This window comes from Balaenoptera physalus (assembly GCF_965194825.1).
Source record: "Balaenoptera physalus genome assembly, chromosome: 13".
Classification (NCBI taxonomy): Eukaryota; Metazoa; Chordata; class Mammalia; order Artiodactyla; family Balaenopteridae; genus Balaenoptera; species Balaenoptera physalus.
Window position 1 is genome coordinate 84,738,791 of NC_138892.1, and position 14,739 is coordinate 84,753,529.

The 14,739-nt window shown below is 34.1% G+C and overlaps 1 protein-coding gene across 16 annotated transcripts in view; it reads right to left on the reverse strand.

The window, feature by feature from the left end:
- CCDC91 (coiled-coil domain containing 91) overlaps positions 1 to 14,739 on the reverse strand; it is a gene marked incomplete at its 5' end in the record, with an annotated part of 407,914 nt that overhangs the window by 373,757 nt on the left and 19,418 nt on the right. For 4 of the 16 annotated variants that reach the window (XM_082419795.1, XM_082419794.1, XM_082419779.1 and 1 more), the window contains one exon: positions 11,372 to 11,421. The exons of the other annotated variants lie outside the window; for them this stretch is intronic. The remainder of the gene's footprint in view (positions 1 to 11,371; positions 11,422 to 14,739) is intronic. 16 annotated transcript variants of the gene reach the window in all.

Genomic DNA, 14,739 nt, shown 5'->3' on the forward strand with positions numbered 1-14,739 from the left:
GTAGCAATACTCATATCAGACAAAATAGATTTTAAAATAAAGTCTGTCATAAGAAACAAGGAAGGTCACTACATAATGATCAAGGGATCAATCCGAGAAGAAGATATAGCAACTGTAAATATTTATGCACCCAACACAGGAGCACCTCAATACATAAAACAAATGCTAACACCCATAAAAGCAGAAATCAACAGTAACACAATAATACTGGGGCACTTTAACACTCCACTTACACCAACAGATAGATCATCCTGACAGAAAATTAATAAGAAAACACAAGCCTTAAATGATACAGTAGACCAGATAGATTTAATTGACATTTATAGGACATTCCATCTGAAAGCAGCAGAATACACTTTCTTCTCAAGTGCACATGGAACATTCTCCAGGATAGATCACAACTTGGGTCACAAATCAAGCCTCTGTAGGTTTAAGAAAATTGAAATCATATTAAGCATCTTTTCCAACCACAATGATATGAGATTAGAAATCAATTACAGGGAAAAAAAAACTGTAAAAAAACCACAAGCACATGGAGACTAGACACATGCTACCAAATAACCAAGGGACCACTGAAAGAATCAAAGAGGAAACCAAAATATACTGAGAAACAAATGACAATGAAAACACGACGACCCAAAGCCTATGGGATGCAGCAAAAGCCGTTCTAAGAGGTAATTTTATAGCAGTACAATCTTACCTCAAGAAACAAGAAAAATCTCAAATAAACAATCTAACCTTGCAACTAGAGAAAGAAGAACAAACAAAACCCAAAATTAGTAAAGGAAAGAAATCATAAAGATCAGAGCAGAAAGAAATGAAATAGAAATGAAAAGAACAATAGCAAAGATCAATAATACTAAAAGCTGGCTCTTTGAGAAGATAAACCAAATTGATAAACCTTTAGTCAGACTCATCAAGAAAAAAAGGGAGAGGACTCAAATCAACAAAATTAGAAATGAAATGGAGAAGTTACAACTCACAATGCAGAAATACAAAAAATCATAAGAGACTAGTACATGCAACTACGTGCCAGTAAAATGGACAACCTGAAAGAAATGGACAAATTCTTAGAAAGGTAAAACATTCCAAGACTGAACCAGGAAGAAATAGAAAACATGAACAAACAAATCACAAGTAATGAAATTGAAACTATGATTAAAAATCTTCCAAAAAGCAAAAGTTCAGGACCAGATACCTTCACAGGTGAATTCTATCAAATACTTAGAGAAGAGCTAACACCCATCCTTCTCAAACTCTCAAAAAATTGCAGAGGGAGGAACACTCCCAAACTTATTCTATGAGGCCCCCATCACCCTGATACCAAAACCAGACAAAGATATCACAAAAAAAGAAAATTACAGGCCAATACCACTGATGAACATAGATACAAAAATCCTCAGCAAAATACTAGCAAACCAAATCCAACAACACATTAAAAGGACACCAAGATCAAGTGAGATTTATCTCAAGGAATGCAAGGATTCTTCAATATAGTTAAATCAATCAATGTGATACACCATATTAACAAACTGAAGAATAAAAAACATGATCACCTCAATAGATGCAGAAAAAGCTTTTGACAAGATTCAACACCCATTTATGATAAAAACTCTCCAGAAAGTGGGCATAGAGGGAACCTACCTCAACATAATAAAAGCCATATACAACAAACCCACAGCAAACTTCATTCTCAATGGTGAAAAACTGAAAGCATTTCCTCTAAGAGCAGGAGCAAGACAAGGATGTCCGCTCTTGCCACTATTACTCAACATAGTTTTGGAAGTCCTAGCCACAGCAATGAGAGAAGAAAAAGAAATAAAAGGAATCCAAATTGTAAAAAAATAAGTAAAACTGTCACTGTTTGCTGATGATATGGTACTATACATAGAAAATCCTAAAGATGCCACCAGAACACTACTAGAACTAATCAATGAACTTGGTAAGGTTGCAGGATACAAAATTAATGCACAGAAATCTCTTGCTTTCCTATACACTAACAAAAGATCAGAAAGAGAAATGAAGGCAACAATCCCATTTACCACTGCAACAAAAAGAACAAAAAATAAACCTTCCTAAGGAGGCAAAAGAACTGTACTCAGAAAACTATAAAACACTGATGAAAGAAATCAAAGATGACAGAAACAGATGGAGAGACATACCATGCTCCTGGATTGGAAGAATCAATATTGTGAATATCACTGTACTACCCAAAGCAATCTACAGGTTCAATGCAATCCCTATCAAATTACCAATGGCATTTTTCACAGAACTAGAACAAAAAATTTTACAATTTGTAGGGAAACACAAAAGACCTCGAATAGCAAAAGCAATCCTGAGGAAAAAAAAAAAAAAAAAAAACGGAGCTGGAGAAATCAGGCTCCCTGACTTCAGACTATACTACAGGGCTACAGTAATCAAGACAGTATGGTACTAGCACAAAAACAGAAATATAAATCAATGGAACAGGATAGAAAGCCCAGAGATAAAACCACACACCTACAATCACTCAATCTATAACAACAGAGGCCAAAATATACAATGGAGCAAAGACAGCCTCTTCAGTAAGTGGTGCTGGGAAAAGTGGACAGCTACAAGAATGAAATTAGAACACTCCCTAACACCATACACAAAAATAAACTCAAAATGGATTAAAGACCTAAATGTAAGGCCAGGCACTATAAAACTCTTAGAGGACAACATAGTTTGAACACTCTTTGACATTAATCGCAGCAAGATCTTTTTTGACCCACCTCCTAAATAGAATAAAAACAGAAATAAACAAATGGGACCTAATGCAACTTAAAAGCTTTTGCACAGCAAAGGAAACCATAAGCAAGACAAAAAGACAACCCTCAGAATGGGAGAAAATATTTGTAAATGAAGCAACTGACAAAGGATTAGTCTCCAAAATATACAAACAGCTCATGCAGCTCAATATCAAAAAAACAAACAACCCAATCCAAAAATGGGCCGAAGACCTAAATAGACATTTCTCCAAGGATGACATACAGATAGATGGCTAAGAGGCACATGAAAAGATGCTCAATATCACTAATTATTAGAGAAGTGCAAATCAAAACTGCAATGAGGTATCACCTCACACCGGTCAGAATGGCCATCATCAAAGTCTACAAACATTAAATGCTGGAGACGGTATGGAGAAAAGGGAACCCTCTTGCATTGCTGATGGGAATGTAAATTGATACAGCCGCTATGTAGAACAGTATGGAGGTTCCTTAAAAAACTAAAAAAAGAACTACCATATGACCCAACAATCCCACCACTGGGCATATACCCAGAGGAAACCATGATACATGCACCCCAATGTTCACTGTAGCACTATTTACAACAGCCAGGACGTGGAAACAACCTAAATGTCCATTAACAGAGGAATGAGTAAAGAAGATGTCGTACATATATACAATGGAGTATTACTCGGCCATAAAAAGAAACAAAATTGGGTCATTTGTTGAGACGTGGATGAACCTAGAGACTGTCATACAGAGTGAAGTACGTCAGAAAGAGAAAAACAAATAATGTATATTAATGCACATATGTGGAATCTGAAAAAACTGGTATAAACGATCTTATTTACAAAGCAGAAATAGAAACAGACGTAGAGAACAAACGTATGGATACCAAGGAGTAAGGGGGGGATAAATTGGCAGATTGGGATTGACATATATACACTATTGATACTATGTATAAAATAGATAACTAATGAGAACCTACTGTATAGCACAGGCAACTCTACTCAGTGCTCTGTGTTGACCTAAATGGGAAGGAAATCCAAAAAAGAGGGGATATACGTATACATATAGCTGATTCACTTTGCTGTACAGTAGAAACTAACACAACATTGTAAAGCAACTATACCCCTATAAAATTTTTAAATTTTTAAAAATTTTAAAGATACCTGACTACACAGAGAAAAAATAATAACAATGAATTGTTGGCTTTATAGAATATGTAAAAGTAAACTAAATGATATCAATACCGCAAATGATGAGAGGAAATGGAATTATACTGTTGTAAAGTTCTTACACTGTACATGAAATGGAATGACATTATTTAAGATTAGACTAATAAGTAAAAGATACATATTGTAGATCGTAAAGCAATGAATTTAATTGACAAAAATATACACCTAGTAAGCATAAAATTAAATTAAATTTTAAAAAAACTCTCAAATCTAAAATAACTTAGAGAAAATAGGGAAAAAGAAATGGAAAGTGGAAAACAAACAGCAAAATAATATATTTAAACTCGACCATACTGTTAAGTACATTAAATATAGTGGATCTAAAGAACTAAATTAAAAAGCAGAGACTGTCACATTAAATAAAAATCAAGACCTAACTACATGCCATGAAAAATTCATTTTGGCTATGAAGACAAAAAAAAATAAAGCTAAACAGCTGAAAAAGACAAACCATACAATCAATAATAAAAATAAAGCTGAAGTGGCTATATTAGTATCAGAAAAATTAGACTTCAGGTCAAAAAATATTACAGGTGATAAAGAAAGAGATTTCAGGCAGCCAAGGCTGAGAGTCAGTTTTCTAATTTGTGAAGCCAGAAGAAGCAGAAAGAAGCTATGATTCTGTACCCTGGGCTCTGCATGCTAAGATAAACCACCTCCAGCACTGTCTGCAAGTAAGAAATCTAGGAGAAGAGATCAAGATGTTGGAGTAGAAGGATGAGGAACTCACCTTCCCCCATGAACACATCAAAAATACATTTACAGTGAAACAATTCTCACTGAAAACTAACTGAAGACTGGCAGAAAGACACTTTACAAGCAAGCCTGTAAGAAAGATCCACACAGAACTGGGTAGGGAGGAAAGAGAAGCAATCAGGTCGAGGCTTGTGCTCATGGGAGGGGACTCAGAAGGGAAGACAGATTACATGGGTAGAGATCCTATCTGAGAAGTAAGTGATTTGAGCCACATATTAGGCACCCAGCCCTAGGGTCTGACACCAGAAACAGTAGTCCTCTTTTCAGTTGGAGGGCTGGTGGGATTAGCAGGAGACCTGTGGAAAGCCCGTGCTCTGCTTGTGAGGACCTTGCACACGTTTGCTTATTCCTGCAACAGGGCAGAGAGGGCAGACTGAAACTGTGCAGGTGGCTTGCCAGTTTGCTGTGACTGCCCTGGTGCGCACCCCAGCCTGAACCAAGCAACGGTTCCAACCCCGCTTGCTTTACAACAGAGCTCCACTATGGGGTGAGGGCTGATGCAGCTAAGGGGAGAGTTCAGCTGTGAGGGACAAAGGCTATTCAGACTAGGGCAGACAACAGAACAGGGTGGGGACAGCCATTACCGGTGCTTATACAGGCAGAGCATCAGGAGCAGTCTGGGTCTCTGACTGTGGCCCGACCACCACAGCCTATGCCCAAACTGACACCTAGTGCCTGCATCAGCCCCTCTTGCTCCAGCACTACTCCCATCTGTGGCAAGGGTGCTGGTGCTGAGAGGGGATAGAGCACATACTTAAATGGGACAGAGCAAGCTTAGACCCAACCCTCACAGCTTCTGCTCCAGCAACTTGAGACCCAATCCCAGTAGGTGGTGGCAGCCAATGAGCAGAGAAGAAGCCCTGGCCCACACCTGGCTCTGGCCCTAGCACCTACCACCTCCTATCAAGGTGATAGCTGCCAGCACAACCCAGGGAAAAGATGTAACTTGTGTTCACGTCAGATCCAGCTATCCTACTGGAGCCACTGGGCACATGTGGACTGTACAGGGAAACTCCCAAACAAAGACACCCCTACAAGACAGAAATAGGTAACTGCTTCACCTACTTTCATAGAGACAGAGAAAGTAAGCAAAATGAGAAGACAGAGGAAGTTGTTTCAATTGAAAGAGAAAGAGGAAACAAAATGAAAAAGCAACTAATGAAACAGAAATAAACAGTTTATCAGATAAAGAGTTCAAATCATTAGTATCAAGAATGCTAACTGAATTAGAAAAGAGGATAGATGAAAACAGTGAGAAATTTAACAAGAAGCTAAATAGAAATTATAGAAAAGAACCAGTCAGAATGAGGAATACAATAACTGAAATGAAAAACATACTAGAAGGAATTAACAGCAGACTAGGTGATAAAGAAGAATGTATAAGTGGTCTGAAAGAATAATAGAAATCACTCAATCAGAAAAGCAAAAACAAAAACAAATTTAAGAAATAAGAACAGTGTAAGGGATCTCTAGGACAACATCAAGCATACCAACATTCACATTATAGGACTGCCAGAGGAGAAGAGAAAGAGAAGGGGGTCAAAATTGTATTTGATAAAACTGTGGCTGAAAACTTACCAAATCTAAAGAAGTAAACAGATATCCAGATATAGGGAGCACAAAGGGTCCCAAACAAGTTGAACCCAAAGCGACTCACACCAAGACATATCATAATTAAAATGGCAAAAGTTAAAGATAGATAAAGGCAGATAAAGATAAAGGCAGCAAAAGACAACCAAAGAGCCGTATACAAGGGAAACTCCATTAGGCTATCAGCTGATTTTTCTGCAAAAACTTTGCAGACCAGAAGGGAGTGGCATGATAAACTCAAAGTGCTGAGAGGGAAAAACCTGCAACCTAGGATACTCTACCCAGCAACATTATCATTTACAATTGAAGGAGACATTAAAATTAATTAATTAATTAATTAATATCTTCTCATACAGGCAAAAACTAAAAGAGTTCATCAATACTAAACCTACCCTAAAACCAATGTTAAAGGGTCTTCTCTAAGTGCAAAAGAAAAGGTTATAACAAGAAGTAAGAATCTATAGAAAAGGAAAAATCCCACTAATAAAGGCAAATACATAGTAAAGACATAAACTAGAATGAAGATTAAAAGAAGAAATACTGTAAATTGAAGTATAGTTATAATAATCAGTAAATGGATAAACATCAAGTTGTAAAATATCACATCAAAAACACAAAATGTAGCAGAGAGGAGTAAAAAATGCAGATATTTTAGGATATGTTTAAACTTAAATGATTATCTGTTTAAAACAGGTACAGAGGGAACATATTTCAACATAATAAAGGTCATTTATGGCAAACCCACACCTAACATCATACTCCAAGGTAAAAAGCTGAAAACCTTCCTCTAAGATCGGGAACAAGACAAGGATGGCCACTCTTGCCACCTGTATTTAACATAGTACTGGAATTCCAAGCCACAACAATCTGACAAGAAAAAGAAATAAAACGTAAATTGGAAGGGAAGAAGTAAAACTGTCACTCTTTGCAGTTGACATAATACTGTGTACAAAAAACCCTAAAGTCTCCAACAAAAAGCTATTAGAAATAATAAATAATTCAGCAAAGTTGTAGGATACAAGATATACAGAGATATTTTTCCTTTCAATACAGTAAAAATTAACTATGAGAAAGAGAAAGCAAGAAAACAATTCCATTCAAAATTACATCAGGGAATTCTCTGGTGGTCCAGTGGTTAGGACTTCACGCTTTCACTGCAAGGGGCTGGGTTCACTCTCTAGTCGGGGAACTTAGATCCCACAAGTCATGCAATGCAGCAAAAAAAAAAAAAAAATTGCATCAAAAAGAATAAAATTCATAAGGATAAACTTAACCAAGAAGATGAAAGACCTATACTCTGAAAACTACAGAACACTGATGAAGGAAACTGAAGATGATACAAAGAAGTAGAAAGACATCCAGTGTTCTTAAACTGGAAAAATTAATATTGCTAAAATGGCCATAATCCCCAAAGCAATTTAGAGATGTAATACAATCCCTATCAAAATACCCATGAAATTTTTTACAGAACTAGAACAAATAATCCTAAAATTTATACGGAACAACAAAAGACCCCAAACTATCACAGCAATCTTGAGAAAGAACAAAGCTGGAGGTATCATGCTCCCTAACTTCAGTCTATATTACAAAGCTATAGTAATCAAAACACCATGGTATTGACATAAAAATAGACACAAAGGTCAATGCAAAAGAACAGAGGGCCCAGAAATAAACCCACGCACTCATGGTCAATTAATCTATGACAAAGGAGGCAAGAATATACAATGCAAAAAAGACAAACTCTTCAACAAGTGGTGCTGGGAAAACTGGACAGCTACATGTAAGAGAATGAAATTAGAAAATTTCTTCACACCATACACAAAAATAAATTCAACGTGGATTAAAAACCTAAATGTAAGACCTGAAACCATAAAAGTCCTAGAAGATAACATAGGCAGAACATGCTTTGACATAAATCATAGCAATATTGTTTTGGATCTGTCTCCTAAGGCAAAAGAAACAAAAGCAAAAATAAACAAATGAAACCGAATTAAACTTAACAACTTTTGCATAGCAAAGGAAACCACTGACAAAAAGACAATCTACTTAACAAAAGAATATATTTGCAAATGATACAACTAATAAGGAGTTAATATTCAAAATATATAAACAGCTCATAAAACACAATATCAAAAAAAAAACCCAATCAAAAAATGAGCATAAGACCCAAATATACACTTTTCCAAGGAAGATACACAGATGGCCAACAGGTACATAAACACTCTCAACATCACTAATCATCAGAGAAACGCAAATCAAAACAACAAAGAGATAGCACCTCACACCTGTCAGAATGGTTATCATCAAAAAGTCTAGAAATAACAAATGTCAGCAAGGATGTGGAGAAGACGGAACCTTAGTACACTGTTGGTGGGAATGTAAACTGGTGTAGTCACTATAGAAAACAGTATGGAGGTTCCTCAAAAAAGCTAAAAATAGAACTATTATATAATCCAGCAATTCCACTGCTAGCTATATATCAAAAAAAATGAAAACACTAATTTGAAAAATATACACAGACCCCAATGTTCACAGCAACATTATTTACAATAGCCAAGATATGGAAGCAACCTAAGTGTCCATCAACAGATAATGTATAAAGAAGATATGCTATATATATATATATATACACACAACGGAATATTACTCAACCATAAAAACAAATGAAATTCTGCCATTTGCAGTAATGTGGATGAACCTAGAGGGTATTATGCTTAGTGAAATAAGTCAGACAAAGAAAGACAAATACCCTAGGTTATCACTTATATGTGAAATCTGAAAAATAAAACAAACAAATGTACATAACAAAACAGAAACAGACTCACAGATACAGAGAACAAACTAGTGGTTACCAGTGGGGAGAGGGGAGGGGGAAGGGGCAAGATACGGTTATGGGATTAGGAGACACAAACTATTATATATAAAATAAATAAGCAACAAGGATATCTTGTACAGCACAGGAAAATATAACCATTATTGTGTAATAACTTTGAGTGATGTATAATCTATAAAAATATTGAATTACTATGTTGTACGCCTGTTACTAATATTGTAAATCAACTATACTTCAATAAAATTTTTTTAAAAAATAAAAGCAGCAGATGCTTGCAAAATACAAATTGGAAATTGGAGAAAAGTATCAATATATTTACATTCTCCCATTGTAGATTTACAAAGTGAGAAATTTGGTAGAGGTCACTGGAGAAACTTTGCCCAAGTTAAACCACATTTAAAATAGTAACTAATAATTACTATAGGCAGAGATTCTTTTGTCTGTTTGGTTCACTCACGTATTTACAGGGCCTGGTACATTGTATGTGCACAAATATTTGCTGAATGAATGAATGGATAATTTTCTTAAATTAATGGGGGATACCTTCATAATGTGATTTATTATTCCAAACACCATGTACTACAAATGTTTAGTTTAAAATGTATTGTCTAAAACATAACAAAAAATATATTAAAAGAGATTTCATAATGATAAAGAAGACAATTCATCAAGCAGACATAACAATACTAAATATAAATGCATCTAAGAACAGATTTTAAAATACATGAAGCAATGAGTGATAAAACTGAAATGACAGATAAACTAAAAACCATAAGGTAGAGATTTTGACACTCTTCTCTAAGTAACTGATGAAATAAGTAGAAAGAAAATCAGTGGATATGTAGATGAATTGAACAATATTACCAATCACTTCGATCTAACCAACACATCTGAAAAACTCTACATAACAGGTGAACATTAGACATTCTTTTCAAGGGCACATGAAACATTTAAAGATAAATGCTATTCTGAGCCATAAAACAAGTCTCAATAGATTTAAAAATACTGAAATCATACAAAGTATCTTCTCTAAGCACAGAAGAAACATATTAAAAAGCAATGTAAGAAAGAAATCTGGAAATTCCCCCAAATACCTGATAATTAAACAACACAATTCTAAATAACCCATTATATATCACAAGAGAAACTGAGAAATATTTTGAGGTGAATATAACTGAAAATACTACATATCTAAATTTTGGGGATGCAGCTACAACAGTGCTTTGAGGGAAGTTTATAAACATTATATACTTATATTTAGAAAACAAGAAAGGAGTCAAATAACTGATCAATCTCCTTAAGAAACCTAAAAATGTAGAGCATATTAAACTCAAAGAAAGCACAAAAAAGAAAGTAACAAAGAACAGTAATTAATAAAATAGAAAATACAAAAACAGACAAAATTACAGAAAACAAAAGATGATTCTTCCCAAATATCAATGAAATTGATAACAAAAACAAAGAAATGACACAAATTACCAATATCAGGAATGGAAGAATTTTTCAATATTAGGACATTTCTAGAAACATACAGGTATTAAAATAATAAGGGAACATTATAAAAAATTTTTTGCCAATAATTTCAAATATTTACATGAAATGGAAAAATTTCTTGAAATATGAAAAACTTCCAAAAGTCACTCCAGAAAAATAAACAAACTGACTACACCCAGATCTATTAAAGAAGTTGATTTCATAGTTAAAAACCTACAATGAAACCTTTAGGCATAGAAGGCTTTACTGGAGAATTCTATGAGATTCAAAAAAGAAATAGAAATTTTTTATGAACTCTTTAAGAAAATAGAGAAGTAAACTTGTATTTGGTATTGCTTTGATACCAAAACCAAAGACCAGAGAGTAAAATATGAAATAACATCCCATATCAATATAGATGAAAAAAAAAAAAAAAACCTTAAAAAAGTTTTAACAACTCAAATCCACCAATATATGAAGATAATATATCATGAAAAATAAGGTTTATCTCAGGAATGCAAGTTTGGTTGAATACCCAAAAATAAACAAACTTAATTCACCCTAAAGAAAAACCATATATCATCTCAATAAATGTAGAAAAACAATGTGACAAAACTCAAAGCCCATTCAGTATACAAAGAAGAAGATGTCTTCAACTTGATGAAGGCTATTTACAAAAACAAAAAGAAACTCACAGCTAACATATTTAAAGGTCAAAGACTCAATACCTTTACCTTAAGATCCTGAAGAGCTCAGAGATGTGTGATCTCACCAGAGGTCCTAGCTAGTGTAATAAGACAAGAAACTGAAATTAAAAATATATAGACTGGAAAAGATGTAAACCTATCTTCATTCACAGTAAACATGATTTATCTATATAGGAAATCCTAAGGAATCTACTAAAATATTACTTGAATAACACAAAGTCAAGATAAAAAATCAATTGCATTTTATATTCTAGAAACTAATAATTGAAAATTAAAATAAACAATACCAATTAGAGTATCATCAAAAGTTTGAAATACTTAAGGATAAATTTAACAAAATGTGTACAAGACATACACATGAGTCAGACAATTCAATATTGCTGCTACTTCTCTTCAAATTAAGATATAAATTTAATATTTTCCTAATCAAAATTCCATCAGGCTTTACTTTAAAAATTGTCAAGCTATTCCTAAGATATGCATGAAAATGAAAAGAACCTAAACAGCCAATACAGTTTGAAAATGAAGAACAAATTTGAAAGACTCACACTACATGATTATGATTCTTACTAGAAAGCTAAAGTAAATCAAGATAGTGCGATAAGCAGAGAGTCCAGAAACAGGCACACATATATGCCACAAAACTCCAAAGATAATACAATGGGGAAAGAATAGTCTTTTGACTAGGTGGATATTAACATGCAAAATAATGAACCTTGACATTTACACTGTATCATGCAAAAAAACCACGAACTTGAAACAGATAATAAGCCTAAAACTAAAATCTAAAACTACATAATTTCTAGAGGAAAACACTGGAGAGAATCTTTCAGACCACAGGTTAGGCAAAGATTTCTTAAATAAAACAAAAAACTACAAACCATAAAAGAAACAAAAAATAAAGATCATCAAAATTAAACACCTCTGTTCAAAAAGCATGTTTGCGTGCTCTCACTTCCAGAGAGTCTGAATCAGGGTGACATTCAGGAATCTGAATGTAAAACAAGTTATTTTTGATGCCAGTGGTTGCTGGACCACTTTCAGAGAAACACTAACGTTCAGATCAATGCATTAACGAAAGTGATGGCTTTTATAGAAATAAGGGAGAAAGCATGCAAGCCTGCAGATTTTTTGGCTACTATTCTTCCTGTACTAGTAGCTCTTTCCCAGTGGTTCATTGTCTAAAATGACTAAGCATATTCACTGAACCAAGGCGGAAAGGAAACAGACTTTAAAATACAGTGAGTCTAGGAAAACAGAATGGTGGTTCCTCAAAAGATTAAACATAGAATTACAATATGATCCAGCGTTCCATTTGTGGCTATATACCCAAAAGAACTGAAAGTAGAGACTCATATACTCATACACTCATGATTATCTGAAAGCAGATAATCATACACTCATATTCATAGCAGCATTATTCACAATAGCCAAAAACTGAAAATAACCCAAATGTCCATCTGTAGATGAACAGATAAACATGTGGTATGTACATACAATGAAATATAATTCAGCCTTAAAAAGAAATGAAATTCTAATACATGCCACAACATAGATGAACCCAAAGACACTATGTTAAGTGAAATAAGCCAAAAACAAAAGAGCAAATTCCACTTATATAAGGTACTGAAATAGTCAAATTCTTAGAGAGAGAAAGCAGAATAGTGGTTACCAAGGACTGGGGGTGGGGGATAATGGTGATTTATTGTTTTATGGATACAGAGTTTCAGTTTAGGATGATGAAAAAGTTCTGTAGATGGAGAGTGGTGATAGTTGCACAACAATATCAACGTACTTAATGCCACTGAACTGTACAGTTAGATTAGAATGATAAATTTGTTATATATATTTTATGACAATTTTAAAATTTTTAAAATATATGTATTGTTAAGAATAAAAAAGGTAAGCCACAGATTGGGACAAAATATTTAAAAAACATATCTGGTAAAGGTCTTATATCCAGAATATAAACAGAACCCTTATAACTAAAAAATAAGATGAACAACTCTATTTTTTAAATGACAAAAGAATGAATAAACATTTCATAAAAGAATGTATAAAAATGGCACATGAAAAGATGCTTAACATCATTAGCCTTTAGAAAAATGCAAATTAAAACCAAAATGCAGGTACTGGTCACATCTACTAAAGTGGCTAAAATTAAAAAGACATAAAATATCAAGTGTTGGCCAGGATATGGAGCACCTGCTTCCATACAGTTCTGGTAAGAACGCAAAATGCTACAGACACTTGAAAAACATTTTGACACTAGTGTATAAAGTTAAACATACAACTTGCTACATAACCCAGGATTCCCACTCCTAGCTATTTATCCAAGAGAAATGAATACATATGTCCACATAAAAGCCTGTCAGTGAATGTTTACAGCAGCCTTATTCATAATAGTAAAAAAAAAAAACAGAAACAACTAAAATGCCTATCAACTAGTAAATGGATAAAAGAATTGTGGTACATCCATAGAGTGGAATACTACTCAGCAATAAAAAGTAACAACTTACTTATATATGCAACAACATGGATAAATCTTCATTATATCAAGTGAAAGAAGCCTACCATACACACACACACACACACACACACACACAAAACCTATAATGTTCCTTTTATATTAAATTCCTAAAAATGCAAAGCTTTAGTAACCAAAAGCAAATCAGTAGTTGCCAGGGACCAAGAGTGGTAACACGGGATCAACTATAAAGAGACTCGGGGGAATATTTCAGACTGATGGAAATGTTCTATATCATGAATGTGGCAGAAGTTTCTCATATGTAAATATTTGTCAAAAGTCATCAAATTATGGGTGATTTTTATTTATTTTTTAATATTTTAATATTATTGTATTTATTATTGGTTGTTTTAACTGTATAAATGTTATATCTCAAGAAAATTGTTTTCTTAAACCACCACAGAATACAGAATAAATAGTGGAAAAGAATATTCTGCTTGAAACTTTTATCACAGCCTCACTGCTTATCACTAGTGCTAAGTCCCTTCCTCTAGCAGGGGTGGAAGTAGAAAGAGCACATTAGGCAAACAGTCCAGCTAATAAGCATTTCTTGAAATTGAGGCAAGAGGAAAGATTATCTCTTAGGCAGAACTACAGTTGCTAGCAAAATAAAAGGGGGGAGGGATTGAGAATTAGAGGAAAAAGACATGCAGTATGTAAAATGCCTCAGGGTGTTTAACGTAGGTATGCTTGAAATAGGGTATCCAAAAGATCAAACATAGGATGGAGGAAGTGAGAACAGATCATGGAGTCACCAAACTGGAAAATCAAGGAGACTGGAGTGGGAGGGGACAGATGTATTAGGAAAACAGGAAGACAGCCTTAGATGTTAAGTGAAATATGGGATGTTATCTACATCAGGCTTTTT